General features: G+C 40.2%; 1 protein-coding gene and 1 long non-coding RNA gene across 3 annotated transcripts in view; one reads left to right on the top strand and one right to left on the bottom strand.

Annotated features, from left to right (window-relative positions):
- The window catches only part of SMAD4 (SMAD family member 4), a 97,232-nt gene extending 71,629 nt beyond the window's left edge, over nucleotides 1-25,603 (bottom strand). The window contains exon 1 of one of the 2 annotated variants that reach the window (XR_011646001.1): nucleotides 25,214-25,587. The gene's annotated coding sequence lies outside the window, so the exon portion shown is untranslated. Of the gene's footprint in view, nucleotides 1-25,213 lie in introns of both variants that reach the window. The other variant, XM_004461407.5, reaches the window with a different exon arrangement.
- LOC101433441 (uncharacterized) lies at nucleotides 60-4,402 on the top strand. Its single transcript, XR_011646002.1, has 2 exons — nucleotides 60-156; nucleotides 645-4,402. It is a non-coding gene; the product is annotated as an uncharacterized lncRNA (long non-coding RNA).
- Nucleotides 25,604-27,492: the final 1,889 nt, after the last annotated feature.

Here is a 27,492-nt window from a genome sequence, read left to right as displayed (position 1 = left end):
CGAGAAGGGCCTCCCGAGGAGAGCTGGCGGGCACGAACGCGGGTTCCTCCACCCAAGCCACTCCGTTACCGCAGCGGCGACGACGACCAGGGCCGTGTTGTTGCTGCCAACTTGTCGAGCGGACACTGAGCATGCGCGCGCGGAGACCACATCCGGGTAATTTCAGGGTTTGGCCCTATTCCCCCTCGGCTTTCCTTTCTCCCCGCTGCCCCCGCCCCCTGCCCCTGGTGACGGGAGGGTCGCTCTGCGCAGGCGCCCGCCGAGTAGCGCGGGTCGGCAGGCGGTTGAGAGTCCTGGATAGAGCTTGGGCCGTGGCGGAGGGCTCTGTTCCACTCTGATGGGGGAAAGGCTGCCTGGAGAGGATGGTCATCAGAGGAGCTGGCATCCCTTTCCAAAAAGTACCGAAGCCGGATGTTAGAAAGGACTGCACTCCTATAGAGTCAGAGTAATAGTTGGCGCCTAGTAAGTCTTTATGAATAGCGATCAGCGGAGTTTCCCCGCCCTCTCCCCCCTTTTTGAGGACCTGCGTGGACAAAAAAATTAGACTTTAAAGTCCAAGTGCTAGATCCGGAGAGAAGGTGGTTGTAGCGGTTTAATGTGGGAAGAGACTGACAGTGACCGCAACTTCCTTATCTTCCTACCAGCCCCGGATCACGAAATCCAAAGGTGTTTAAACTCGTGATACGCCCCCTTGGGTTATGGAGACGCACAGGACATTAATCAAGGAATCAAACTTGAGAGTCTTGCCAAGTGTCCTGAAACGTGATTCTTATTGGAAGAGTTGAGGCGGAATCTCAGAATCCATGTCTACAACACACCTACTAATTGGGTTACCTGTTGATGGAGAAAGACGTACACTGATTTTGATTTTATACTTGTTCTATTTGAATTTTTTACAATATGTATATATTTCTCTTGTAACTTAAAAAGTGTCAGAACACACTATATATATACATTTTTTTTTCACCAACCAGGAAACACTTCCAGTTGATAGTCCCACTAGAAAGTTCCGAAGTCTTTTCCTGGGCCTTGTCTCCCACTGTCTGCTGCACTCGTCCTCCCGGGCATTCACAAACAGTCCCCCATCCCCAGCCCGTTTTGTCCTCCTTTCCATCAAGTGCAGGCTTTTCTGTCGAATGCCAGGAAGTTTTTCATAAACTTATGTGTTCATGAAGACTTCCCAAGGCTAGTTTTAAGGGAATTCATTTCCAGAAATTCCACTATCCTATGTACTATTTTATTTTAAAAAGAGTTTATTGAAGGGAAGCAGACTTGGTCCAGTGGTTAGGGCATCGGTCTACCACATGGGAGGTCCACGGTTCAAACCCCAGGCCTCCTTGACCCCTGTGGAGGTGGCCCGTAAGCAGTGCTGATGCGCCCAAGGAGCGCCCTGCCACGCAAGGGTGTCCCCCGAATAGGGGAGCCACACACACAAGGAGCGCGCTCCATAAGGAGAGCCGCCCAGTGGGAAGGAAGTGCAGCCTGCCCAGGAATGGTGCTGCACACAGGGAGAGCCGACACAACAAGATGATTCAACAAAAAGAAACACAGAGTCTCGTGCCACTGACAACAACAGAAGTGGACAAAGAAGAAGACACAACAAATAGACACAGAGAGCAGACAACCAGGGGCGGGCGGGCAGGGGAGGGGAGAGAAATAAATAAATAAAAATAAATCTTTAAAGGAGTTTATTGAAGTAAATCATTCATACATAAACAGTAACTGTATAGTAGAAGTTGTGCATAACAGTAAGTTTATAGTAAACAGTAAGTGTCTATTAAAGTTGTGCATAAACAGTAAGTGTATAGTAAACAGTAAGTGTATAGTAAAAGTTGCAAACTTACAAAACAGTAAGCGTATAGTAAAAGTTGTGAACTTACAAAACAAACATGCATAACATACGGGCTCCCATACTTCTCCTCACATATGCATTCTTTTCTAAAATCGTTCAGCTCTAGAAGGCACCAAAGGACAAGAATTTCCTTTCAAAATTGTCCTTCTCCCACCTTATAAAAGAAAGTAAAAACTCTCATCCATTATTAAGATGCATGACCGGAGGTATAAGAGACTCCAAGGACAATTCGAAGGCACAGTTCAAATAGTGGTGCCCATGCTGAGAAAGTGAACAACTCTAATGAATCTGTATTAAATTCCTTTGCAAGTCAAGTGGTTTCCAATTCTGTGCTGTTACCAAAATTGAAGGAAGACCTAACTAAGCTGTCAGTTGATAGGCATTAAAAATGATTTGTTAATAGACCAATATGTGATTCTTAGACATCCACCTCAGAAGGAGCTCAGAGAATTGAGTAACATTGCTATAAACTTCTTCCATTCCAATCTGTATTAGTTATCTATTGCTGTATAACAACATTTCCACAAATTAAGTAGCTTAAAACTGCATACATTTTAACAAAGCTGTCAACCCCACCCCGCTAAGCCAGAACAGTCTATTCAGCAAATGGTGCTGGGAGAACTGGATATCCATATCCAAAAGAAAGAAAAAGGACTCCTGTCTCAGACCTTAGACAAAAATTAACTCAAAATGGATCAAGGACATAATTATAAAAGCTGCTAGAAGGAGCTTTCAAACTCCTAGAACCATAAAACTCCTAGAAGAAAATGTAGGGAAACATTTTCAAGATCTTGTGATAGGCGGTAATTTCTTAAACCTTACACCCGAAGCATGAGCAAGAAAAAATATAAATGGGACCTCCTCAAAATTAAACACTTTTATTCTCCAAAAGACTTTGTCAAGAAATTAAAAAGGCAGCCTTCTGGGAGAAAATATTTGGAAAAAATATATCCAATAAAGGTTTGATATCCTTGTTATATAAAGAGATCATAAAACTCAACAATAAAAAGACAAGAAACCCAATTTAAAAATGGGCAAAAGACTTGAATAGACATTTTTTCAAACAGGAAATACAAATGGTCAAAAAACACATTTCCCTAGCTAGTAGGGAAATGCAGATCAAAACTACAATGAGATATCATTTCACACCTTATAGAATGGCTGTTATTGAAAAAACAGAAAACTACAAGTGCTGGAGAAGATCTGGAGACATAGGAACACTCCTTCACTGTTGGTAGGAATGTAAAATGGTGCAGCCTCTGTGGAAGACAGTCTGGCAGTACCTCAAGAGGCTGAATATAGAATTGCCGTATGATCCAGCAATCCCATAACCAGAAATATATTCAGAAGAATTGAAAGCAAGGACAAGAACTGACATTTGCACATTCATGTTCCTAGGAGCATTATTCACAATTGCTAAAATATGGAAACAGCCCAAATGCCCATCAACCGATGAATGGATAAACAAAATGTGGTATATACACAGCTGTAAGAAGAAATCAGGACGCATATGACAACATGGATGAACCTTGAGGATGTCCTGCTGAGTGAAAGAAGCCAGACACAAAAGACAAGTATTGCATGGTCTAGCTAATATGAACTAAATACAATGAGTAAACTCACGGAGGTAAACTCTAGAGTGTAGGTTACTAGGAGGTAGAATGTGAGGTGAAAAAGGGAGCTGATGCTTAACATATGTAGAATTTTTAATAAGGTTTATTGTATAAGTATGGAAATGAATAGAGTTTATAACATTATAGTGAGTATAACTAACACTGCTAATTTATATATGTGATTGTAGCTGAAAGTCTGTGGATATAAATGTCAATTGAAAGGAAGCTAGAGAATAATCTAGAGAATGTATAACAGTGATTTCAGTGGAGGGAGATTGTGGTTAATAGTACAAGTATAAAAATGTTCCTTTTAAAATGTTAAGAATTTGGTGATACATGGGGAAATTATAACTAATATAACTTATCAATGATTGTTAACAGTACTATTGTAATATTTTTGCAGCATTGGCAAAGAAGATGTATCAATTCTAAGGGACATCAATAGGGAGGTATAAGGGGATATGGGATTTTTCCTTTGGAATAATGAAAATGTTCTAAAATTGACTGAGGTGATGACAGGATTACTCTGTGATAAAAATGAGAGCCCCTAAGTGAACTTTTGAATGGATTGTACAAAGCATGGGACTGTATAACAGGGAATCCAGGTGGAAGGAGAACTGTGGTTAACAGAACAAATATGAAAAGGTTCTCTCATGAGTTATAACAAATACATAATACTAATACAGGGTGTTAATAATCAGGTGGATTGGGGGTGGGGGAAATACACCAAATGTAAGATATGGGCTATAGTTCTTTCATAGTTTCTAACAAATGTTTCACAACAACGCAAGGTGGTGGTGGTGAGGTGATATATGAGAGCCCTGTACGATGATATGCATGTTTGTTTTGTAAGATCACAACTTTTACTATACATTTACTGTTTATGCATATCCATGTATGTATGATATACTTCAATAAAATTTTATTTTAAAAAAAATGGCATCATTTATTGTCTCACAGTTTCTGGGGGTCTGGAGTCCAAGCACAGCTTAGCCAGGTCCGTTGCAAGGTTGCAGTCAAGGTGTCAACTAAGACTGGGTGCTTACCTCAGGCTCGGCAGGGAAAGGATTGGCAGTATTCAGTCCCTTGCAGGTTGCACGACAGAGGACCTCAGTCCCTTGCTGGCTGTCTGCTGGAGGTCCCCTCCATTCATTGCCATGTGAGCCTCTCCAGAGGGAAGCTCACAATATGGCAGCAAAGGGGAGTTTCTCAGCAAGACAGGGTTTACAATTTTATGTAACAATCACAAACATCCTGTCACCTTTGCATCTCTGTTGGCCAGAGGCAAGTCACAGGTGCCAGCCACATTCAAGAGGAAGGGAAGACCATGGCTTGAACACCAGGAGACAGGGATCCTAGAGTCTGTCTACTCCACCATTTATTTATTTATGCAAATAAAGTTTCCTATAAACTCAGCCTCTCTTATTTCTCTTCAAGTTCCCTTCCTGTTCTTGCTCGAGGGCAACCTAACTTTCCCCTGAGGACACTGCTTTCCCTTTTCTCTCTCAAGCTGTGGTGAGACTGTTTTCAACCATAAACCTCAGAGACTGGGCCTGGACTCGGAGTTTGTGTCCTTACTGCTCATCCTTGCTCCTCACCACCCTCTCCCTCCTCCTTAAAAATCTCAATTCAGCTTTAAATTTTGTCATATGGGGTCCCTCATTGTTGTTCTTGTTCCACACCCCCCCTTTTTTTTCTTTTCACAATATGCTCCTCTCAGTCTCTCCAAAACCACTGTCTTAATCCTAGATGGCTATAATATATACTTAATAATCTTCCCAATAACCCTGGCTTCTCAGGTCCTTGAATTGTCCTCCTTAAGGATTTTGTCCTCTGTCCTAAGTCAGCCACTCATCCCCATGGTCATACTGAAGCCTGTGTTATCAAACTCCACAACTTCTTCCTAATCACAATTTCAAATTTCTCACACTGACCACCACCTCATATTTCCAGGTCACTCCTTCTAGTGCTCTAACTCCAACAATTTTTCAAACTTCATATCCTCTCTCCCATCCTTACTCAGCTTAAACCACTGGCCAATCATTATAATCACCCCCTTGTGCACGCTTTCAACCTCTTTGCCCCACTCACAACGCTGATTAAAGCCAGCTCCCACCTATTCCATGCTGGCACCCATGCAACTAAACGTGAATAGGAAATAAGACACAATTACACTGATTAATTTCACTTTAATTTCATCACCAGGAACCTCAAGAGGGCCCTTAGTGCTATCCAACAATCCAACATCCTAGATGACTATTTCATATGTCTCTGTCCTTTAACCAACACTTCCTCCCCTTGCATCAGTTAATAACCTTGCTTTCTATTTCATTGAGGTAATTGAAGCAGTCAGAAGAAAGCTTCCACAGACTCCCACATTACAGCTACCCACATACCAGCATCTGTGCCTTCTTCTCTGCCTTCTCCTCTATTACCATAGTTGAATTTTCCATGCTGCTAACTAAAGTGCTCCCTTCATTTAGGCAAAAGATCCCAGTTGTCTCTTGTCTAACCAAGATCACCACCATCACTCCAGCAATTATCCTCTCATCTATATTATCAATGTTTTCCCCTCTAATGGATCATTCCTGTATACAAGCAGCTGAATTTCTCCAATACTAAAAATCCTAAAACGTCTTCTCTTTGACCTGCTTCCACAGTCAGCGATCTCTCCATTTCTCTCCTTTTTTTGCAACAAACCTTCTAAGAATTTTCTATACCTTCTGACTCCAGTTCTCTCATTCTTTTTTTTTCCTCTTCAGGAGGACTTGTACCATATGATAGCATTTTTATAACATTCAAAAACATGCCAATGATGAGTGCGTGGAGCTGTGGTTGAGTAACTGCTTCATAAGTATGAAGTCCCAGGTTCAATCCCTGGTATCTCTTTAAAAAAAAAATGCACGCCAAACATTACATGTATGTTAAAACTACAAACGTATGTAGTAAAATCATAACCACACACATGGGGTTATGTATTTGGCATATGTTAAGTCTTCAGCTGAATGGGAGGTCTCACACCTCTCTTAAGCCCATTCCATTCAGGCTTTCACCCACACTCCTTTACCAAAACTCCTCTTGCCAAGATCAACAATGAACTTTTATATAGCTAAATAAAATGATCTATTCTCACTTTTCATCTTAACTGACCTGTCTGTAATAAATGACACAGCTAATCACTTGATTCATTTTTTTTCTTTTTAACCACACTCTTCATTTTCCTTCTTCCTCACTGGTCTCTCCCATCTCTGTCTCCTTTGGTGATTCCATCTCTTCTCCCAAACTTTTTAACCTTTCAGTGGCCAGGGACTCACTCTGATGATCTCATCCAGTCTCCTGGCTTTCAACACCATCTAAGATATATGATATCATTGGGTCCGAATTTATGTCTCCAGCCTGACCTCTCACTGGTATCAGCAATCTACTGGATACCTCAAACTTAACAGAGCACAAACTAAATTATATTCTCCTTCAAACCTGTTCCCTTATAGGAAACTCCATCCTTCTAGTTTCTGAGTCCAAAAACCCTAGGGTCATACTGGACTCTTCAACCTCATATCCATTCTCCCAAATAAATGTATGGTCATCTCCCTCACCTACTTTGGTCAAATATCATCTTCTTATTGATGCCCACCCTGACCTATTTAAAATTGCAACCCATTCTTTCCCTCATTCTCTACTCCAGCTCCCCCTTACTATGCTCTTTTCCCCCCATAGTACTTATCTTCTTCTAACATACATATATTTACTTATGTATTATGATTTTTATTTATTGTCTCTCTTCCCCCCCATAGAACGTAAGCTCCATGAGGGCAGGGATTTTTCTGTTGTGTTTACTGTTATATCCAAAGAGCCTAGAATAGCTATTGACACATAGAGGGTGCTCAATAAATATATGTTGAATGAATGAACAAGGTGTCTCATGTGTCTATACATAAACATGAAAACTAGAAAGAGTTGATTCTGAGCCCTATTTTATTTCAACAATAAAATTTTACCCTTCAATTTTAATTATTTATTTATTAAAATTGATGTTGTTTAGATCAATTTGGTATTAAAATTGTACTAATAATATAATGATGCTGTTTAGATCAATTTGGTATTAAAATTGTACTAATATAATCATGATTTTTTTTAAAAATTTGTATACTTCTGGTCACAAGAATTTCTTTAAAATTTTGTTTTAGGGAAATACAATAGATTGATCAATAAAAGGCTCTCTGGCCTAAAATACTATATTAAAATGTTCAGAGGAAAGTGGAATGGAAATACAAGGTAAGGAGAAAAAGAGTGATGTAAAATTTATTTTAAAGGAAACATTGTTCATGTATTTTTTAAAATGGATGAACATTTAAACATTTATGATATTTAGATTCTCTTGGATACCCTTAAAGAATGATGTAACAATTTCATTTATAATAAAAATGCCAATACTTACAATATGCCAGAAATAACAAAGCTTGTCATTATTTAAACTTTTGATGAAATATTTCATATATGACCTTTAAAAGTACAAGAAATACATAGTTTATCAAATTCCTTTTAGGAGGTAAGCTTGCAAGAAATTTTGAAGACCATAGCCCCAAATCACTCAAAGGGAGCTAAGCTATCACCTTTCCCTAAAACTTCTCCTGTTGAAACATCTCAGTTCTCACATCTCTCTCTAATCTTGGGGGCTAATTCTTTTGTTTTTTTTAATGGCTCCACCTCCTAAGAACATTAGTTTCCCAAAGGTGAGAATTCAGGGCTTCAACATTTTCATCCCAGGGGTGGAAAAAGAAGTCCATCACTGCCTTCCTAGAAAGGAATATAATAAAATATCAAGTTGGAAATGACCTAGCAATTGACAACTCCAGGCACATGTAAGTATCATGACTATTTAGAGTTAACCTAATATTTTAAAAAATAAACCAAGTTGCCTTGAAAATTACAATATTGATTAACCTGAACACTGCAAGTGTTTCCCACATTCCTAAAAGCAATGTAGAAAATTCTGACTTCTCTTTTGGATTAAAGTTAGAAAGTTATACCTGAAGGTGACCTTGATGGACATTTGACTACCAACGTATTTGTTCCTTTAGTTTTAAAGGAGAGCAAAGACTTGTTGAGGAAGAGAGAAAATGGTGGAACTAATGCTCCTTTTTATTCCCCCTCCCCACCAAAAAAGAGCTGTAGTATCTTCTATCCATTTCTGATCCAATGTGGGTCAGAAGGGCAGCTGTGGAGAGAATCCCAAGGGGCAGAGGGGTGGAGGCAGGAAGGAAGGAATTCAATGGGAGGGGAAGGAAAATCACAGTCCACCTATGTCTGGCAGCAGTTCTCATAAGTATTAAAAGATTTTCGGAGGCAACCATACAACACTCTTTGTCAGTCCTGACCACCTCATTCATGCAATGCATATTTTATTGAATACTTAACACGTGCCTAGTACTAAGGAATTCAGAGATAAATTTATTACAGCACATGCCCTTGAGTAACCCCCTTTCTAGTGGAGGAAGAGTGAAGTGATAATAGACAATTCTGACAATGTGGCAATGGAATACTGAGAGAAAAAAGAGAAGTAGCTAAATCTTGCCTGAGGGAGTTCAGAAGGCTTCACAGAGGAGGTGATATTTGAGTTGATCTCGAGGTAAAGGAGTTTGCCAGCAAAAAGAATTAAGTAGCATATTCTCAATATTTCCATGTTAAGGAATAATCTGCATATGCTTGTTAAGTTTTAAGGTTGAACCTATGGCATTAGTGTATCTTACAGGTTAGTTTTATAATTCAAGTCAAAATATGTAATTGAATAAATGGTATATATCTGTGATTTAATGTTGAAATTTTACCAAGTTTGTAAAAGGTATTAAAACATATAAGTGACTTTAAGAGTTACCACATTTATACATTTGGTTATAATATTAACTAATGTTATTTTAAAACTTGGAAAGGTTTTGTTTAAGTGGGACAATTGAATGCTTAGAAATAAATATATAAATGAACAAAAAAAAAGGATTGAGTTGGATTGAGGCAGAGGAAGCAGCCTAGATATATGGAGATGGTTGGTGTCTTTGTGGAATGGTTAAAAACAGTTCAATATGGGAAGTGGACTTGGCCCAATGGATAGGGCGTCTGCCTACAACATGGGAGGTCCACGGTTCAAATCCCGGGCCTCCTTGACCCGTGTGGAGATGGCCCATGCGCAGTGCTGATGCGCGCAAGGAGTGCCCTGTCATGCGGAGGTGTCCTCCCGCTTGGGGAGCCCCATGCGCAAGGAGTGCACCCCGTAAGGAGAGCTGCCCAGTGCGAAAGAAAGTACAGCCTGCCCAAGAATGGCATCGCACACACGGGGAGCTGACACAAGATGATGCAACAAAAAAGAAACACAGATTCCCAGTGCTGCTGATAGGAAAGAAGCGATCACAGAAGAACACACAGCGAATGGACACAGAGAGCAGACAACTGGGGAGGGGGGTTAAAAAATTAAAAAAATAAGAAAAAATTAAAAAAAGAAGAAAATCTTTAAAAAAAAAACAACAGTTCAATATGTAGCCATAGACAACGAGGGACCACTATCAACTACCAACTGATGATGCAACTGGAAAATGACCTTATACGGAAGGTTCAATGCGGATCAGCAGAATATCCATGTCTACATAAAATACCATGACTTTAAAATGCTGTTTGACCTAAAGTAAGGGGGAAATGGAAAGGAGAAATGAGTTTATATGGCTACGAGTTTCTAAAAAAGAGTCTGGAGGCTGGCAGAAGGTTTGCCCTCATGCACAACTGAGCAGAGTCAGAGAGACAGATAAAGCAGATACAACCCCCAGATATTGGTTCCTTTGAGGGCTAAAGAGACCCATGGGAGTTATGGTCATGGCCGATGGGGTTAACTACCAGGGCAGATGGCCCCTCTTTGGAAATGGTGTTTATGTGTGATGAATCTGGACTCAGATGGGATCTCCCTTCATAAGACTTTCATGCTAATGTGCTGGAGGTGCAGTTAATGTTGGGGTTTAAGATATATTTAGGGGATTTGAATCTCTGGACTGACAATGTGATAGCCAGATCCTGAGCCTCAACAGACTCCAGCACCTACAATCTGATTTATTGGACTTACCACACTCAGCTAAGATGGAGGTGAAGAAGGACAACCACCACACCATGGAGCCTAGAGTGATTACAACTGAAAATGGGAGGATTGCATCCAGCATCCAGGTGGAATCTGAGCCTCCTCTTGACATAAAGGTGCAATGGACACAACCAATCCAGTGTCCACATAGAAGAGGTGGCATTGGATTGGGAAAAGTGGACATAATGGACAAAGGGTATGGGGAAAGGCAGGAAGAGATGAGAGGTGGAGGCGTCTTCGGGACATGGAGCTGCCCTGGATGGTGCTTCAGAGGTAATCACCAGACATTGTAAATCCTCACAGGGCCTACATGATGGAATAGAGGAGAGTATGGGCCATGATGTGAACCAATGTATATGAGGTGCAGAGGTGCCCAAAGATGTACTTACCAAATCCAATGGATGTGTCATGATGATGGGAACGAGTGTTGTTGGGGGGGGGGAAAGGGGGGGTGGGGGGTGGGGTTGAATGGGACCTCACATATATATTTTTAATGTAATATTATTACAAAGTCAATAAAAAATAAAAAAATTAAAAAAAAAAAAATGTAGCCATAGATATATTTGCCCATGTACGAAACAAAACAAAATAAAATCAAAACACCACTTATAAAAGGTTATAGAAGGTCCAGAACAATGTGTCCAGAATATTATGTATATTATACTATCTTTTGTATTTAAAAGAAGGAAAATAATATATATTTACAATTGCTTGTTTCTGCAGAAAGAAATTAAGATTATAGCAGACACATAAGTACAGTTGCATGGAGGAAGGGTGGGAACTTAGGGGGTGGAAATTTTTCATTGTATAATTTCTTTTATTGTTGAACCATGTAAATGTATTACCTATTCAAAAAATTAAATTGAAAGTTGATTAAAACTTGAAATTCCAAGTGACAAACCTAGGCTCTATGTGGAACACACCCTCTTCTTCTCTTTTAAGACACTACTCCTCTAGGAACCGTTCCCTAATATTTGTCAGAGTTGGGTACCTTTCTTTCTGCTCCCAGCCTAGGCTGTGAGATCCATGAAGATAGAGATTCTCTTTCCTTACTTTCCCTGTGTGCTTAACACTAGGCCTTGTACACAGTAAGTGTCAGAGAATGTTTGTTGAATGAATGTATGGAAAGAGAGGCAGGAGATGAGGCTGGGAAGATAGATTTGGGGCCTGACTAAGAAGGAAGGAAGACATGCTGATGAATTGAACTTCATTTGAGGCCAGGCATGGTTTTTGTTTTGTTAGTTTTATTGAGATATAATTTACATATTATAAACTTTACCCTTTTAAATAAAAAGTTTAAAGAGTTTGGATAAATATTTACAACTATGCAACCATCACTAAAATCAAGTTTTAGAACACTTTCATGATTCCAAAAAATTCCCTTGTGCTACTCTGCAGGAACCACTGTTGCTGGTTCCTGTTGGAGAGGTTTTGGTTTTCAAGAATTTCATATAAATGAAATCACATATGCAGTCTTTTGTATCTGGCTTCTTTCATTCAGTATGATGTTTTTGAGATCCAAAATGATTTTGTGTATATCAGTAGTAAGTTCCATTTTATTGCTGAGTAGTAGTCCATTGTATGTCTATACCACGTTTTATTTCATCCACTTACTAGTTAATGTATATCTGAGTTGTTTCCATTTTTTGTGGTTGTGAATAATGCTGTTATGAACATAAATGAGCAAGTCTGTATAGACATATGTTTGCCTTTCTCTTGGGTAAATACCTAGTTGAGGAATTACTGAATGGATAAGTGTACATTTAACTTTTTAAGAAACTCCAAAATGTTTTTACCACTTCCCACTAGCAATGTACGAGGATTTCTACTGCTCCATATCCTCTCCAACTCTTGATAATGTTAGTCTTTTTTAATTTTAACAATTCTAATAGGTGTGCAGTTATATCTCATTGTGTTTTTAATTTGCATTTCCTTAATGACTTGTTGACCATATGTATATCTTCTTTGGTGATGTGTCTTTTCAAATCTTTTGACTTCTTATTATTGTATCATCAGAGTTCTTTATATATAGTAGATACAAGTCCTTGGTCACAAAAATATTTTGCAAATATTTTTTCCTAATCTGTGGTGTGCCTATTAATTTTGCTAAAAATGTCTTTTGACAAACAGTTTTAATTTTGATGAACTACAATTAATCTTTTTTTCTTTTATAGTTTTTGTTTTATGTGACCTATTTAAGACATCTTTGCTTAACTCAAGGTCAATGATTTTCTCCTATATTTTGTCTAGGAGTTTTTATCCTTTTACTTCTAAAATTTAGGTCTGTGATTCATTTTTAGTTGATTTGTGTACATGGTGTAAGGAAACAGTTAAAGTTCACTTTACTCCATATGGATATCAAGTTTTCCAGCATTGTTTAATGAAATAAAAGCTATTCATTCTGCATTGAATTGCTTTGGTACCTTTGTCAGAAATCAATTAACTATGTAAGTATAGGTATATTTCTGGACTCTTCTAGTGATCTGTATGTCCATCCTTATGCCAATACCATACTGTTTATTCACCATAGCTTTATAATGAGTCTTAAAATCAGGAAATATACGGTATCTGACTGTGTTCTTTTTGAAATTTGTCTTCACTATTCTAGATCCTTTGCATTTCTATAAAACTTTAAGATCAGCTTTTTAATTTCTATGTGAAAAATGTATAGGAATTTTTATTGGAATTGTATTGAATTTATAAATCAATTTGAGGAAAGTTGATATATTAACATACTGAGTCTTCCAATCCATGAACATAGTACACCTCTATATTTATTTAGGTCTTAATTTCTCTTAGCAATGTTTTGTAGTTTACAGTGTTCAGGACTTGCATATCTTTTGTTAAATTTATTCCTCAGTAATTTCTGATAAGGTGAATTGATTGTTTTCCAAATATTAAACCAACTTTGCATTCCTGTGATAAACCTCACTTGGGCATGGTGTATTACCCTTTTTATGCTTTGTTGAATTTGATTTGCTAATATTTTGTTAAGGATTTTATGTCTATTTTCAGGAGGGATATTTTTGTATTTTTCTTCTCTTGAGATGTCTTTTTCTGGCTTTGGAGTCAGAGTATTATAGGCCTCAAAACATAAGTTGAAAAGTGATTCTTCCTGCTCTATTTTCAAAAAGAGATTGTGTGGAATGGGACTGGCCATTTTTATAAGGCAAGTACGAAGAATAAAGCTGGAAGAAAGAAGAGTTGCTCATAGATTGTAAAACAGGAAGCTTAGTCAGTCAGATCTGTACATTGGGAGTACTATCCTGCTGACTCATTATATATTTTGTTAATGAAACAAACAAATAAGCCAAACATGTTTATTACACAAGAACAATAAGCTCAGTCTACTCACAACCTGAAGTTATTAACACCACTGCAGTGATGCAGTTTACAAATAAGACAGGGAACAGGTAAATAACATTTACATTTTTAAAACACATGATCAAATCAATAAACACAGAGAAGGCATTTGACAAAATTCAACACATACTCATAATAAAACACACTCAACAAACTAGGAATAGAAACTTCCTCAAGCTGATAATGGGCATTTATGAAAAACCCACAGATACTATCATACTTAATGGAAAAGACAGAAAGCTTTCCCCTGCTAAACAGGAGCAAAACAAGGATATATGCTCTTGCCACTTCTGTTCAACATTGTAATGGAAGTTCTAGCCAGGACAATTAGGTAAGAAAAGGAAATAAAAGGCATCCAGATTGGAAAGGAAGAAATAAAACTATTCCTATTCACCGATGACAAGCTCTTATATATAGAAAACCCTAAAAAATCCAAGAAATATTTAGAGCTAATAAATGAGTCCAGCAAAGTTCCAGATATAAGATTAAAATAGAAAAATCAGTTGTATTTCTGCCCACTAGCAGTTTACAATTCAAAAATGAAATTATGAAAACAATTTCATTTATAATAGCAACACAAAGAATAAAATGCTTAAGAACAAATTTAACCAAGGAAATGCAAGACTTGTACACTGAAAACTAATACATACATACATACATAAATACATATGTATTTGAGCCTGGGATCTTGTACATGAGAAGGTACAAGCTGCAATATAGGGAGCTACATCCACTCCCTAATGAGAGTTGTGTTTTTCATTTGTTTGTTTTTAGAAGGTACTAGGGATTGAACCCAGGACCTCATACATGGGAAGCAGGTGCTCAATCACTTGAGCTATATCCGCTCCCCAAAATATTTTTGAAAGACATTAAAGAAAATCTAAATAATTGGAAAGACATCAATGGATTGGAAGATTTAATATTGTTAAGATGATGTAGGGGTCTAAAGGGCCCCCAGCCCTGGCGTCCCCTCCCTAAGGGAAACTCAGCTCACAGTAAGCAGCTGCCTGCGTGCCCCAGGACACAAGTTAAAATATAACAAACCTCCTAACAGGAGAATAATGTACAGATGGTATTGTAGACTGTAGTTTTCTTCAGGCTGTACAATTTCTTCCTACAGTAACATCACCAGACCCCATTTTTTTTAACAAGCACTGCTTTTTTTTTCTCTCTCCCCTTTCCCCGCCCCCAGTTGTCTGCTCTCTGTGCCCATTCACTGTGTGTTCTTCTGTGTCTGCTTTTATTCTTGTCAGCGGCACCCAGAATCAGTGTCTCTTTTGGTGCATCACCTTGCTGCATCAGCTCTCCATGCGTGCAGCGCCATTCCTGGGCAGGCTGCACTTTTTTCACGTTGGGCAGCTCTCCTTACTGGGCACACTCCTTGAGCGTGGGACTCCCCTACGTGGGGGACACCCCTGCATGGCATGGCACTCCTTGCGCATCAGCATTGCGCATGGGCCAGCTCATCACATGGGTCAAGGAGGCCCTGGGTTTGAACCTTGGACCTCCCATGTGGTAGGCAGATGCCCTATCCATTGGGCCAAATCCGCTTCCCACCAGACCCCATTTATGTACTTCATGTGACCTTAGCAGAAACTCTGTTATGAAATGACTTTGTTCTGAGATCTATATATTGCCCCTCATTTTCCTACCTCTTTGCCAAGTGCTGTCTTCATTCTCTGGACTACTGCTACCAGAGAGAATATCTCCTGTTCATAAATCCCAATAAATAAAGCTCATGTCTGATTATGTGCTGGGTACATCCTTTGGTCTTGTAGCCACCTCTGCCCATACCCTTCAGGAATTGGATTGCAATAGTTGGCGAGCAGCCAGTCGGGACACAGAAGGATCACTGGCAGTAGCAGGCATGAGCTCCGAAAGGGAAAATTCGCAGGGGAAATCCCGGGTTGGCCTAAAACATCCATGTGGAGAGGAATGGCTGCCCTCCAGGACGAGTGAGAACCACCATGAGAATATGGGGACACCCTAAAAACTCCAGCAGGTATACTAACTGTGCTACTACAGGTAGCAAAGCAATGCATTTAAATAAGGAAAAGGGAGACTGCCAGATAGTGGCAGCTATAGCATGGCCCCAGTTAGGAACCTTGCAGGTGGCTACTAAGGCAGAACAAGTGGCAAAGGCCTCTGTGCACCACTTAAAAGAGGAGTTAAAGTTAGAAAGGGACAGGCACCTGGCATAGGCAGAGATGAAAGATTCTTTCACTGATGTCTGCACCAAGTTAATGATCAGTGAGTAACCCTGGCTTATAGATATGCTTGGGCTAGAGGCCACAGGCTGCCTCAAGTTCAGGTCCAGAGGATAGTAACCACCGTTGGACAGGACCCTAAGGAGGAAAAATGGGATGACAAAATAGAAAAATGGTAGGTCGGAGAATTAAAAATAATAATTTGTCTGTAATTCCTCAATTTAAACCTTTTAACAGTCTTAAAGTGAGGGTAATTAATCCAATTACCAAATTTCAGTACAAAAAGAAAATGTCCTTAGACATTTAGATCTTTTTAGATCTTTTCGAAATTATGATTAAAACAAATTAAACAATTATAGTATATACAAAACCTGGCAGTTAGTATGCTCTAAGGTTATTCACAATTCAAAAATTTTATTAAAATAGAAAGGAAGTTTTAGCCTCCTGTAAAGGGAGAGAAAAGAAGGACATTCCTTGCATAAACTATAATTTCCAATTTTATTTGGCTTAGGTGTAATCTCCCTAGGTTATAGGATATTAATAAAATGAATTAGTATTATCTATATTAAATCTTTAAGATAATAAAAATTTTTAAGTTCATGTTTGATAAAATACAGATCTGTCCTAAAGTGAAATAACTAGTTTTCACAGAAAAAAATGAGAAATTTAAGACAAGGTTTAAATGTATAAAAGTAAATTTTATTAGTGGCTAATTGTAATTTAATAAGTTTATTTAAAGGTAAAAGTAACTTATGGTTATAGGAAGTTTGCAAAAGCATTTTCTAAACTGAAATAGTTGAATAGCTAATTCCAAGAAGCCATTCGTAAATAAAAACCTGAATTGATATTGATTTTAGAAAGTAATAACAGGAGAACATGTCAGAGGCTACCTCAATTTGTACATTAAGGTGGTGGTAGAGGAAGATAATCTTAATTCTACTGGGAATCTTAGGTTTTCATAAAATATTTTGAAAGGGTTTTTTCCCCCCTGTACTGCTAATTAAAATACCTGTTAATTAACATAATTGTGATAAAGGTGTAAAAGTAAAGGGTAAAGTAGTAAAAATAGTTAAGTACATTTAATATTAACTGCATCGAAAGAATTTAGAAAGTGTATAAAAATTAAAAGAGACAAACTTCAGTATTGTCAAACTCTCTTGTGCCCCCATACCCTGCATGCTGCCTCTCCCTTTAAGTTATTGGCTATGCCTATCACTAAGACCTCTAAAACAATGAAAGTATCTACAACATCTCTGGACATGCTCCTTGAATGAATGGAAATGGAAACTATATTGCAGTTTTGGACTCCTACAGCAGCTGGCTATGGCTCAATATGTCCAAATTTACAATGGACATTGCCTCCAGCCTGGCTCTGTTTCATAGTGCCAAAGAACACAGTGCATCAGGCCAATGGAACATCAGAGCCTCCCTAGGGCCAACAGTGCTGCAGGATATTAGTGGTGTGAAGGACATGCCAAGTGGAGCAATAATTACCAAAGTAATGTGAGTAGAACTTAAACAAACAATTAATATTATGGCCTGCTCCCAGGAAGAGACAATATGTATCCTATTGTCAAACTGAAGCTTAGATCTATTAACTGTAGCTCAAATCCATATTAAGTGCTGTACCTATATACCTGATGAATATAAAGTATCTCTTCTCTTCTGGAGCATATGCAGAAGAATATTAAACATGTAAAAAGTCCTGGTAAACTTAATTCATTTTCTAAGTAGTTAATAAACATGCTTCTAAGATAAAAGAATGACTCTATTAAGTCTTTTTTTGCTTACCATATGCTTATTTTGTTGTTCCCTATATTGTCTTTGTGAGTTTATGTCTAGGGTAGTGTCTCTCCTCATCCTTCGCCCAGCTGAACAAGGCATAATCACCACTGTGGAAACTGGGGGTAGCAGTTTATATCAAACCCAGCAGGTTTTTTATCCTTTTAGTAGGACCACATATCTTCAAAATTCTAACAGTTTATTTCTTCCAAAATCATCGCCTTCTAGAACAAGGCATTAGTTATGGGGGGATTTCCTCCAGTTCCAACCAGTGCCAGACCCACCTTCCCTCAGTCTCAATAGAATAGCAGGAGTTTCACACCTGCCAGGCAGAAACTACTGCCCCTATCCAGCAAGAAGAAGTTACAGAAGAATGGCTATCGCCCTTCAGCTCTCCCTTAAGAATAAGGATGTAGGAGAGCAGATGTGGCTCAAGAAATTGGGCTCCTGTCTACCATATAGGAGGTCCAGGGCTCAATGCCCAGGGCCTCCTGGTGAAGGCAAGCTGGCCTGTGTGGTGAGTTGGCCCATGTGGAGTGCTGACCTGTGCAGAGTGCTGGCCCACATGGAGAGCTGGCACAGCAAGATGACGCAACAAAAAGAGACACAGAGAAGAGACAATAAGAGACACAACAGATCAGGGAGCTAAGGTGGCACAATTCCCACTCTGGAAGGTCTCAGACCTGGAGCCACCTAATGAGAATACAAGCAGACACAGAAGAACACACAGCAAATAGACAAAGAAAGCAGACAACGGAGCAGGGGCAAGGGGAGAAATAAATAAATACTTTTTTAAAAGAATAAGGGTGTAAACTCTCTGGGGGGGGGGGGAGTTGAGACAGGTAGCATAGGAAACAGGGAAGAAAGCTGGTCAGAATAAAGCCCACCAAAGATCCTAGTCACAAGGCCCAGTTTGAAAGTCCTGGGCTCAAAAGGAGTCCTGGATAACTCCAAACAAAAAGGCCTCCCTATTGGTTCCCTGAAGGCTGACGAGTGAAGGTAAAAAGGCAACTAATCGGGACAGCAAACAGCTGGGGCCCTGTGTGTGTTCATGTGGACTCTCCTTATGCCTAAACTAGTTTTGTTGGTGGTGATGATGTTTCTTAAAAATTGTTTTTTATTTTTTTAAAAAGATACATAGATTACATGTTACATAAAAAATACGGTGGATTCCCATAAGCCCCGCTCACAACCCCTCCCACATTTTCCTACATTAACAACATCCTTCATTAGTGTGGTACATTTGTTGCAATTGGTGAGCACATTTTGCAGCATTGCTTCTAAACATGGATTATAGTTTACATTGTAGTTTACATCTCTCCTGCACAATTTTATAACTTAGGACAAGATATATAATGGCTTGTATCTGTTATTACAATGTCATTCAGGAAAATTTCCCCAAAATGTCCCCATATTACACCTGTTTTTTGTTGTTGTTTTTTTTAAAAGATTTATTTTTTATTTATTTCTCTCCACTTCCCCCCCACCCTACCTCCAGTTGTCTGCTCTCTGTGTCCATTCACTGTGTGTTCTGTGACCATTTCTATTCTTATAAGTGGCAATAGGAATCTGTGTTTTCTTTTTGTTGCGTCATCTTGTTGTGTCAGCTCTCTGTGTGTGTATCACCATTCTTGGGCAGGCTGCACTTTCTTTCGCGCTGGGTGGCTCTCCTTACTGGGCACACCCTTGTGCATGGGGCTTCCCTACGCAGGGGACACCCCTGCGTGGCACAGCACTCCTTGTGCGCATCAGCACTGCGCATGGGCCAGCTCCACATGGGTCAAGGAGGCCCGAGGTTTGAACTGCGGACCTCCCATGTGGTAGGCGGACACCCTATCTATCCATTGGGCCAAGTCCGCTTCCTAAACTAGTTTTTAATCTCACTGTAGAAAACTCAAAGAATTTAGAAGGGGAAAATGTATGGTATTGGAAGCCTCCTCAAAGGACTCCCCTACCTCATACTTTGTTATCTACTAATGAAAATGTTGCTTGTATACTATTAGACCCGCACAATCTGCCTTAAACTGTAATTCCTGCAAATTGGACAGCATGTGACACCTTACTGGCATGGCAGAGTACAACCCATCAACAAGTTTGGAACAAGACCTTCTCATTAAATAATGTTCAATGTTTTGTATATATTCCTGATCACTCTTATAATGTCTCACAAGTTTTAAATCATATGCAAGAGAACATAAGTGTAAATTAGCTATTAATCCCCTTTTTAATTGGTTTAACTCCCTCTCTTGGCATTGGCAGCATGTCTATATAGGTTTACTAGCTTTTGGTGGAGGACTCAGGATACTGTAGTATGCAGTACTGACCTTGTGAAACGTAAATGCAGTTGTGTCCTATGGGCAATGCAAACTGCGGGCCCCTAGCCCTGGCTCCCAGTACCTAAGGGAAACTCAGCCTTCAGTATGCAGCCACCTGCATGCCTCAGGACACAAATTAAAAGGTAACAAACCTCCTCCCAGGAGAACAATGTATAGATAGTATTGTAGACTGTAATTTTCTCCAAGCTGTACAATTCTTTCCTACGGTAACATCACCGGATCCCATTTATGTGCTTCATGTGACCCTAGCAGAAACTCTGTGATGAAATGTCTTTGTTCTGAGACCCTATATATTACCCCTCATTTTCCCACTTCTTTGTGGAGTGCTACTTTATTTTTTTTTTAATTGATTTTGTAAAAATATTACATTAAAAAAATATGAGGTCCCATTCAACCCCACCCCTCCCTCCGCACCCCTCCCCCCCCCAGCAACACTCACTCCCATCATCATGACACATCCATTGCATTTGGTAAGTACATCTCTGGGCATCTCAGCAACTCATGGCCATTGGTCCACATCATGGCCCACACTCTCCCCCATTCTATCCAGTGGGCCCTGGGAGGATTTACAATGTCCGGTGATTGCCCCTGAAGCACCATCCAGGGTCACTCCAAGTCCCAAAGGCGCCTATGTGGAGTGCTACTTTAATTCTTCAGCCAGCCCCTGCCAAAGACCCTCTCCTGTCTCTAAGTCCCAATAAATAAAGCTCATGTCTAACACTGTACTGTGTTCTTTGGTCTTGCAGTTGCCGTGTCCCATGCCATAGAGGAGTTGGGTTGCAATATTCCCCAAATCAATCCACAAATTCAATGCACTCCCTATTAAATTTCATCTGCTTTTTTTTTTGCATAAGTAGACAAGCCAATCCTAAAATTCATATGGAAATGCACCCTAGTCAAAATTATCTTGAAAAAGAACAAAGTTGGAGGACTCACACTTGCTAATTTCAAAACTTACTACAAAACTACAGTAATAAAGACCGTGGTATTGGGAGAAGGAGAGACATAGAGATAAATGGAACTTAAAAATCGAGACTCCAGAAATAAATCCATATGTCTATAGTTAAGTGATTTTTGGCAAAGATGTCAAGACCATTCAATGGGGAAAGAACAGTCTTTTCAACAAATGAGGATGGGACAACCTCATATCCACATGCAAAAGAATGGATATGGAATCTACATTTTACATCATATACAAAAGCTAACTCAAAATGGACCAAAGACCTAAATGTGAGAGCTAAAACCATAGGCATAAATCTTCATGACAGCACTTTCTTAAATATGATGACATATTAGCAACAGCTTCTTAAAATATGATTACAAAAGCACAAGCAGCACAAAGTAATAAGTTGAATATCAAAAGTAAAATCTTTTTCATGTCAAAGGACACTATCAAAGTGAAAAGACAATCCATACAGTGAGAAAAATATTTTCAAATCATATATCTAATAAGGGTCTGCTATCAAGAATAAATAAAGAACACTTATAACTCAACAATAAAAAGACAACTCAATTTAAAAACAGAAAAAGGATTTGCATAGACATATCTCTAAAGAAGTTATGTGCATGGCCAATAAGCATGATCAACACCATTAGTCATTAGGGAAATGCAAATAAAATCAAAATCACAATGAGGTACCTTCACACCCACTAGGATGCCTATAATTTTAAAAAGGGAAATAATTGTTAGCAAGGATATGGAGAAATTTGAACCCTCATACATAGCTGGTGGGAATGTACAAAGGTGTAGCCATTGAAAAAAATAGTTTGGTAGTTCCTTAAGAAGTTAAACAGTTATGACACTATAATTCTTCTCCCAGTTATATACCCAAAAGAACTGAATTGAAAAAACTATGTTTGCACAAAAACTGTGTATGAATAGTCATAGCAGCATCATTATTCATAATAGCCAAAAAGTAGAAGCAACACAAATGTCCCTCACCTGATCAATGGATAAAGAAAATGTGCTAAATACACAAAAATGGAATATTATTCAGCCATCAAAACAAAATTCTGATGCATGCTACAACCCAGATGAACTTGAAAACATTATGTTAAGTGAAAGAAACCAGTCACAAAAGGTCAAATATTATATGATTCCACTTACATGAAATGTCCAGAATGAGTAAATCCATAGAAACAGAAAGTAAATTAGTGGTTGCCAGAGGATGGGGGAAAGGGGGGCCTTGGGAAGTATGAGGTTTCTTTTTGGGGTAATGGAAATGTTCTGGAATTAGATAGTGATGATGGTTGTACAACATTGTGAATATACTAAAAACCACTGAATTTTACAGTTTAAATGGTGACCTTTATGATACGCAAATTTTATCTTAAAAGCTTAGATTTTAGATGAGCCTCTCTACCATAGTTACTAAGCAAATAGTCTTTGGAGTTGGAATGACTGGGTTCAGGTCCCCACTTCACCCCTTAGTAGCTATTATTCCTTCCAAGTTTCAGTTTCCTTATCTGAGGGTAAAAAGAAAGGGTCTGAGTGAAGACTAAATGAGATAAAGACAATTAGCATGGCCCTGATGCTACATACCCTTTGTCAAGCCTGTTGCCTGTCTTTATTTTATTCAACATGAAGCAGGAATCATTCTCAATCTGCAGGTGAGGAAACTGATCCACCAAGTTATTAAAAGTAACTTGAGGAAGCGGATTTGGCTCAACTGATAGAGCATCCATCCTACCACATGGGAGGTCCAGGGTTCAAACCCAGAACCTCAAACCTCAAACCCTGGCCTGTGTGGTGAGCTGGCCCACACGCAGTGCTGATGAGCACAAGGATTGCCTTGCCATGCAGTGATGTCCCCCATGTAGGGGAGCCCCATGTGCAAGGAGTGTGTACTGTGAGGACAGCCGCCCCATGTGAAAAAAGTGCAGCCTGCCCAGGAGTGGCACCACACATGGAGAGCTGATGCAGCAAGATTGCGCAACAAAAAGAGACACAGATTCCCAGTGCCACTGACGAGAATGCAAGAGGACACAAAAGAACACATACAACAAAGGGACACAGAGAGCAGACAACTGGGCAGGGGAGAAGGGGAGAGAAATAAATAAATAAATCTTTTTTTTTTTTTAAAGTAACTTGACCCCCTTATTGAGGGTCATTCTATTTTAAAAAAGAGTCTATAGTTTTAAAAAATATCAATGTCATGAAAGACAAAGAAAAGGCAGATTAAAGGAGACTAAAAAAACATGACAACAAAATGCCATACAAGATCCCAAATTGGATCTGGAAGAAAACAATTTTTATAAAGGACATGATTGGGACAATAATATGGACTATAGATCAGATAATAGTATTGAATCATTGTTAGATTTGCTGATTTTGATAACTGTCAAGTCCAGAGCCAGGGCAAGGGTGAAACAAGCCAGGCTCCTATGGTGCAAAATTTAAAGAAGTATTCTCAGGCCCCCCCACCCCCGGTTTGTACCCTAGTATTATGATTATGTAAGAGAATATCTTTGTTCTTAGGAAGTACACGTACAACTTTAAAATTACAGGAGCACCAATGTGTGCAACTAATTCTCCAACAGTTTAGAAGTAGTAATAATAATATAGGAAGAAAGAGAAAAGCATGTGTGGCCATATGTTGTTAATTGGTGAATATAGGTAAAGGGAACACAGAAGTTCTTTGTACTACTCTTGCAACTTTTCTGTAAGTGTGAAATTGTTTTCTTTTTCTTTATTTTTTAAGTCACCTGTCCATGTAGTAAAGTCCCTTCAGCAGGAGAGCTGGAATATGAGTCCTCTGTGGCCTCCAGTCCCTACCCAGTGTGCTACAGGTATCACTTGCTGAAGCCTGGGGAGGCCTCCTGACCAGGTGACTCAGGAAGGTGCCCAGGTGCCTTAGCACTGTGCTTCTGAAACGTTAACATGCACACAAATCATCTGGGGAACTTGTTAAAATGCACATTCTAACTCTGGATCCAGGAGGGGCCTGGGAGTTTGCTTTCCTAACAGGCTCCCAGTCGAGGCCAATGCTGCTGGCCCCTGGACCGTTTTCCCAGAGGTAAAACCCAGGGCCTTCACCCCTAAGGCCTAAAATTAAAAATCTATCAGGGAGGGCAATAATGGACAGGAACAGTAAGTGATTTAGGAACTAAACCATGATCCTGATTCTATGCCCTAAAAAAATGATTTTTTGATAAATTGAGCTTTCTTTTTTCAAATCTTTTCATTCAGAAAACATGCATAGCAAGCCTACTGGAGGTCATATTTTAGGGCGAGGAATTGAATGCTGATGCACATTAACTGAAACAGTTATAATTTATCCAGTCTTTCCCTTCCCCCAGGAAACTCCAAACCAGCCTAAAAACTAGACAGTTTTAGTTCAGCAAGTGAACTTGGCATCTCACAGTCTCACTTCGTGTCACAGGCACAAGAGAGAACATTGCAGGCAGGGAGTGCTGGCGATGACGATTTCATCAAAAGCAAAAAAACATTTTAAAAAAAGATAAGAGTTGGCATCTGTGCTGTTGCATCATTTTAGTGACAGAAGAATCTTATAATGAATATTGGTGGTAAGGCTATTTTTTAGTTTTCCAACTCTGAGTGGGGAAGTATCCTACCTAAACAACACCAAGTGCTTTTCTTTTAAAGCACTTTTCTAATGCTGACCGGCAGACAACCTCGAGGAAAATAATTAACACTACCTTGGACCAAATCATAGTTGATATTGTTCTTTAAAGATTCAGGAATAATCAAGTGTCACCCTTAGAAGTGAAAATTAGGCCTGACCAACACACACTGGAAAAGAAGAGGATGCTGTGAGCATGTGGGCACCACACATCGCACATCGAATCCTCAGGGATGAGCTCTGTGAAGGACAGGATGTGGTTTGAAGACAAGACATCGTAAATGCGAATTAGAAAACTCAATCTAAGCTTTCGGCCCCAGGCTTTTGGGCAGAACCCTCCTCTCTGAGCCTCAGCACACTTACCCCTCTGGGGTTTTCTTTCCCTCTCTCCCTGCGGCTGCTGCTCATTGCGTGCGCCTCTTCCCCTTTCCTCTGGCTGGCTGACTTTCACTTCCTGGCACTTGAGGCCAGCTGCTGCCCGAGCTCCCGGGGCGGGCCCGCAGCCTGCTGTCCCGCACTTCCTTCCCTCCGCGCCCTCCCCCGCCCGTGACCTTGCTCGGAGTTCGCCCGTTGGGTCCTGCAGCCTCGCCCCTGCAAAGGAGCTGCACGGTCACGGAGAGCCGCGGTTGCTCGGGTGCGTGGATATCCACCCAGGCATCTTTAATCGGGAAGGAAAGGAGAGCACAACGCCCCAGGGTCCCCGGCCTCCAGGCCGCTGGCGGCGGCTCCCGCGCCCCCTCCTTGCAGGGAGGCGGGTTCCCACGGCCGCTCCCACCTTGTTCAGCAAATAACACCCACCCTTTAAGGAAGATGGGGTAACCGAGGGCTAAGAATTAACAAATAATTATGATTATTAATTCATTATTTAGATGCCTTTATATCATAAAACAGCAAAAGATTAATATCCGAAGTTACAGAAGCTAGCTGGAGTGGTCGCACCGTTTTCAGGGTTGCTCTAAACTTAATTCACCCTTTGTGATGGCAATTCCAGATTGACTTACCCTAACCACTCCACCTACCTGTTTAACATCCGTATGAAAAACCTTGTGACTGACTTCTACTCGGTAATTTCCCACCCCAGAACCTTGATCCCTGACGATCGTAGCTTCCTGACTCAGCCGGGTTTGGTACCCACCCCTATCTTGTTCAGCCCCTTGATGTTTATTAACGAAGGAACCTGGGTCCAGCTCCACCCCAGTTATTCATTAGCACACCCATGTTATAAAATATTAGGCCGTTGCTGGTGCAAATGAACTCTTTCTCTTTGAAACCGGGGTCTCAGGAATTGGCTTTAAAGACGTGAAGGAGGAAAGAACCCTCTTTTGCTTGGTACCAGTTCCTTGCCTCAAAAACCCTCTCTAGCCTGGGCTACCCCTGCAGCCTTCCTCTAGACACAGATAACTGGCAGGGATTACTGCCTGGGAGCTGTGAAGTTCCCTGCACTTGCCTGAGGCCACACCAGTTAGTTAGAATGCGGGTCCTGACTCCCCGCCTAACCACAGCCCACAAAGGATCGTGGAAAAAAAGAACCTTTGTTGGAGTGTTGGAACCCAAAGTCGAGGAATGTGGGTTTACGTGGTCGTGGTGGTACGCTTACAGCCTGCTCTCCACCCCTGCAGATCTCCTGAGGGGAAAATCGGAACTGAGATTCTTTGGCCAAGGAAAAAAGCCATCTTGGGCAGTCACAGGCCCAGGCCAGGAGTTTGCCCTCCTTCCCTTCTCCATCTTCCAACTGTCACCCATTCAGGAGGCCCGGTTTTACTCCTACCAATGACTCCAATCCCCCTTCATCTCCTCATCTAAACAACTCCAACCCATCCCACTAGCGTTTGATTTCATACTGTCTTGTATGTTTATATTTTTCTTCTTTAGGAGACAGTGGGATAGAGGCTAAGACTATGAATGGAGTTAAACAGACAAGAATTCAAATCCTAGTTCTATCACTGTGTGCTCCTGGGCAAGTTACCTAACTTCTCTGAGCTTCAGTTTCTTCATCTGTAAAAGTAGGTACTATAAGGAAGCGGATTTGGCTCAATTGGTAAGAGCGTCCGCCTACCGTGAAGGAGTCCCAGGGTTCAAACCCGGTGTAGTGAGCTGGCCCACGGGCAGTGCCGATGCGCACAAGGAGTGTCATGCCATGCAGGAGTGTCCCCCACGTAGAGAAGCCCCATGCTCAAGGAGTGCACCCGCGCCAAGAAGTGTGCCCCAGCAAGGAGAGCCACCCCACACAAAAAAAGAGCAGCCTGCCCAGAAGTAGCGCTGTACACACAGAGAGCTGATGCAGCAAGATGACGCAACAAAAAGAAACGCTGATTCCTGGCACTGCTGACAAGAATGCGAGCAGACACAGAAAAACACACAGTAATGGACACAGAGAGCAGACAACGGCTGGGGGCGGGGTGGGAGAAATAAAAAATATAAATCTTTTTAAAAAGTAGGTACTATAAAATACCTTTAAAACTTTTCAAATTTATAAAGATGGAAATAGATTAGCAGTTACATATGGCATGGAAGGATAGAGGGGTTCAGAGGTGACTACTAAGAGATAGGGAGTCTTTCTTTTTGGAGTAATGAAATGCTCTAATATTGATTGCAGTGATTAATGTGCAACACTGATTATACCAAAAGCCTTTGTACACTTT

Source organism: Dasypus novemcinctus, chromosome 16 (assembly GCF_030445035.2).
Source record: "Dasypus novemcinctus isolate mDasNov1 chromosome 16, mDasNov1.1.hap2, whole genome shotgun sequence".
Taxonomy (NCBI): Eukaryota; Metazoa; Chordata; class Mammalia; order Cingulata; family Dasypodidae; genus Dasypus; species Dasypus novemcinctus.
This window is presented reverse-complemented; position numbering and strand designations above follow the sequence as displayed.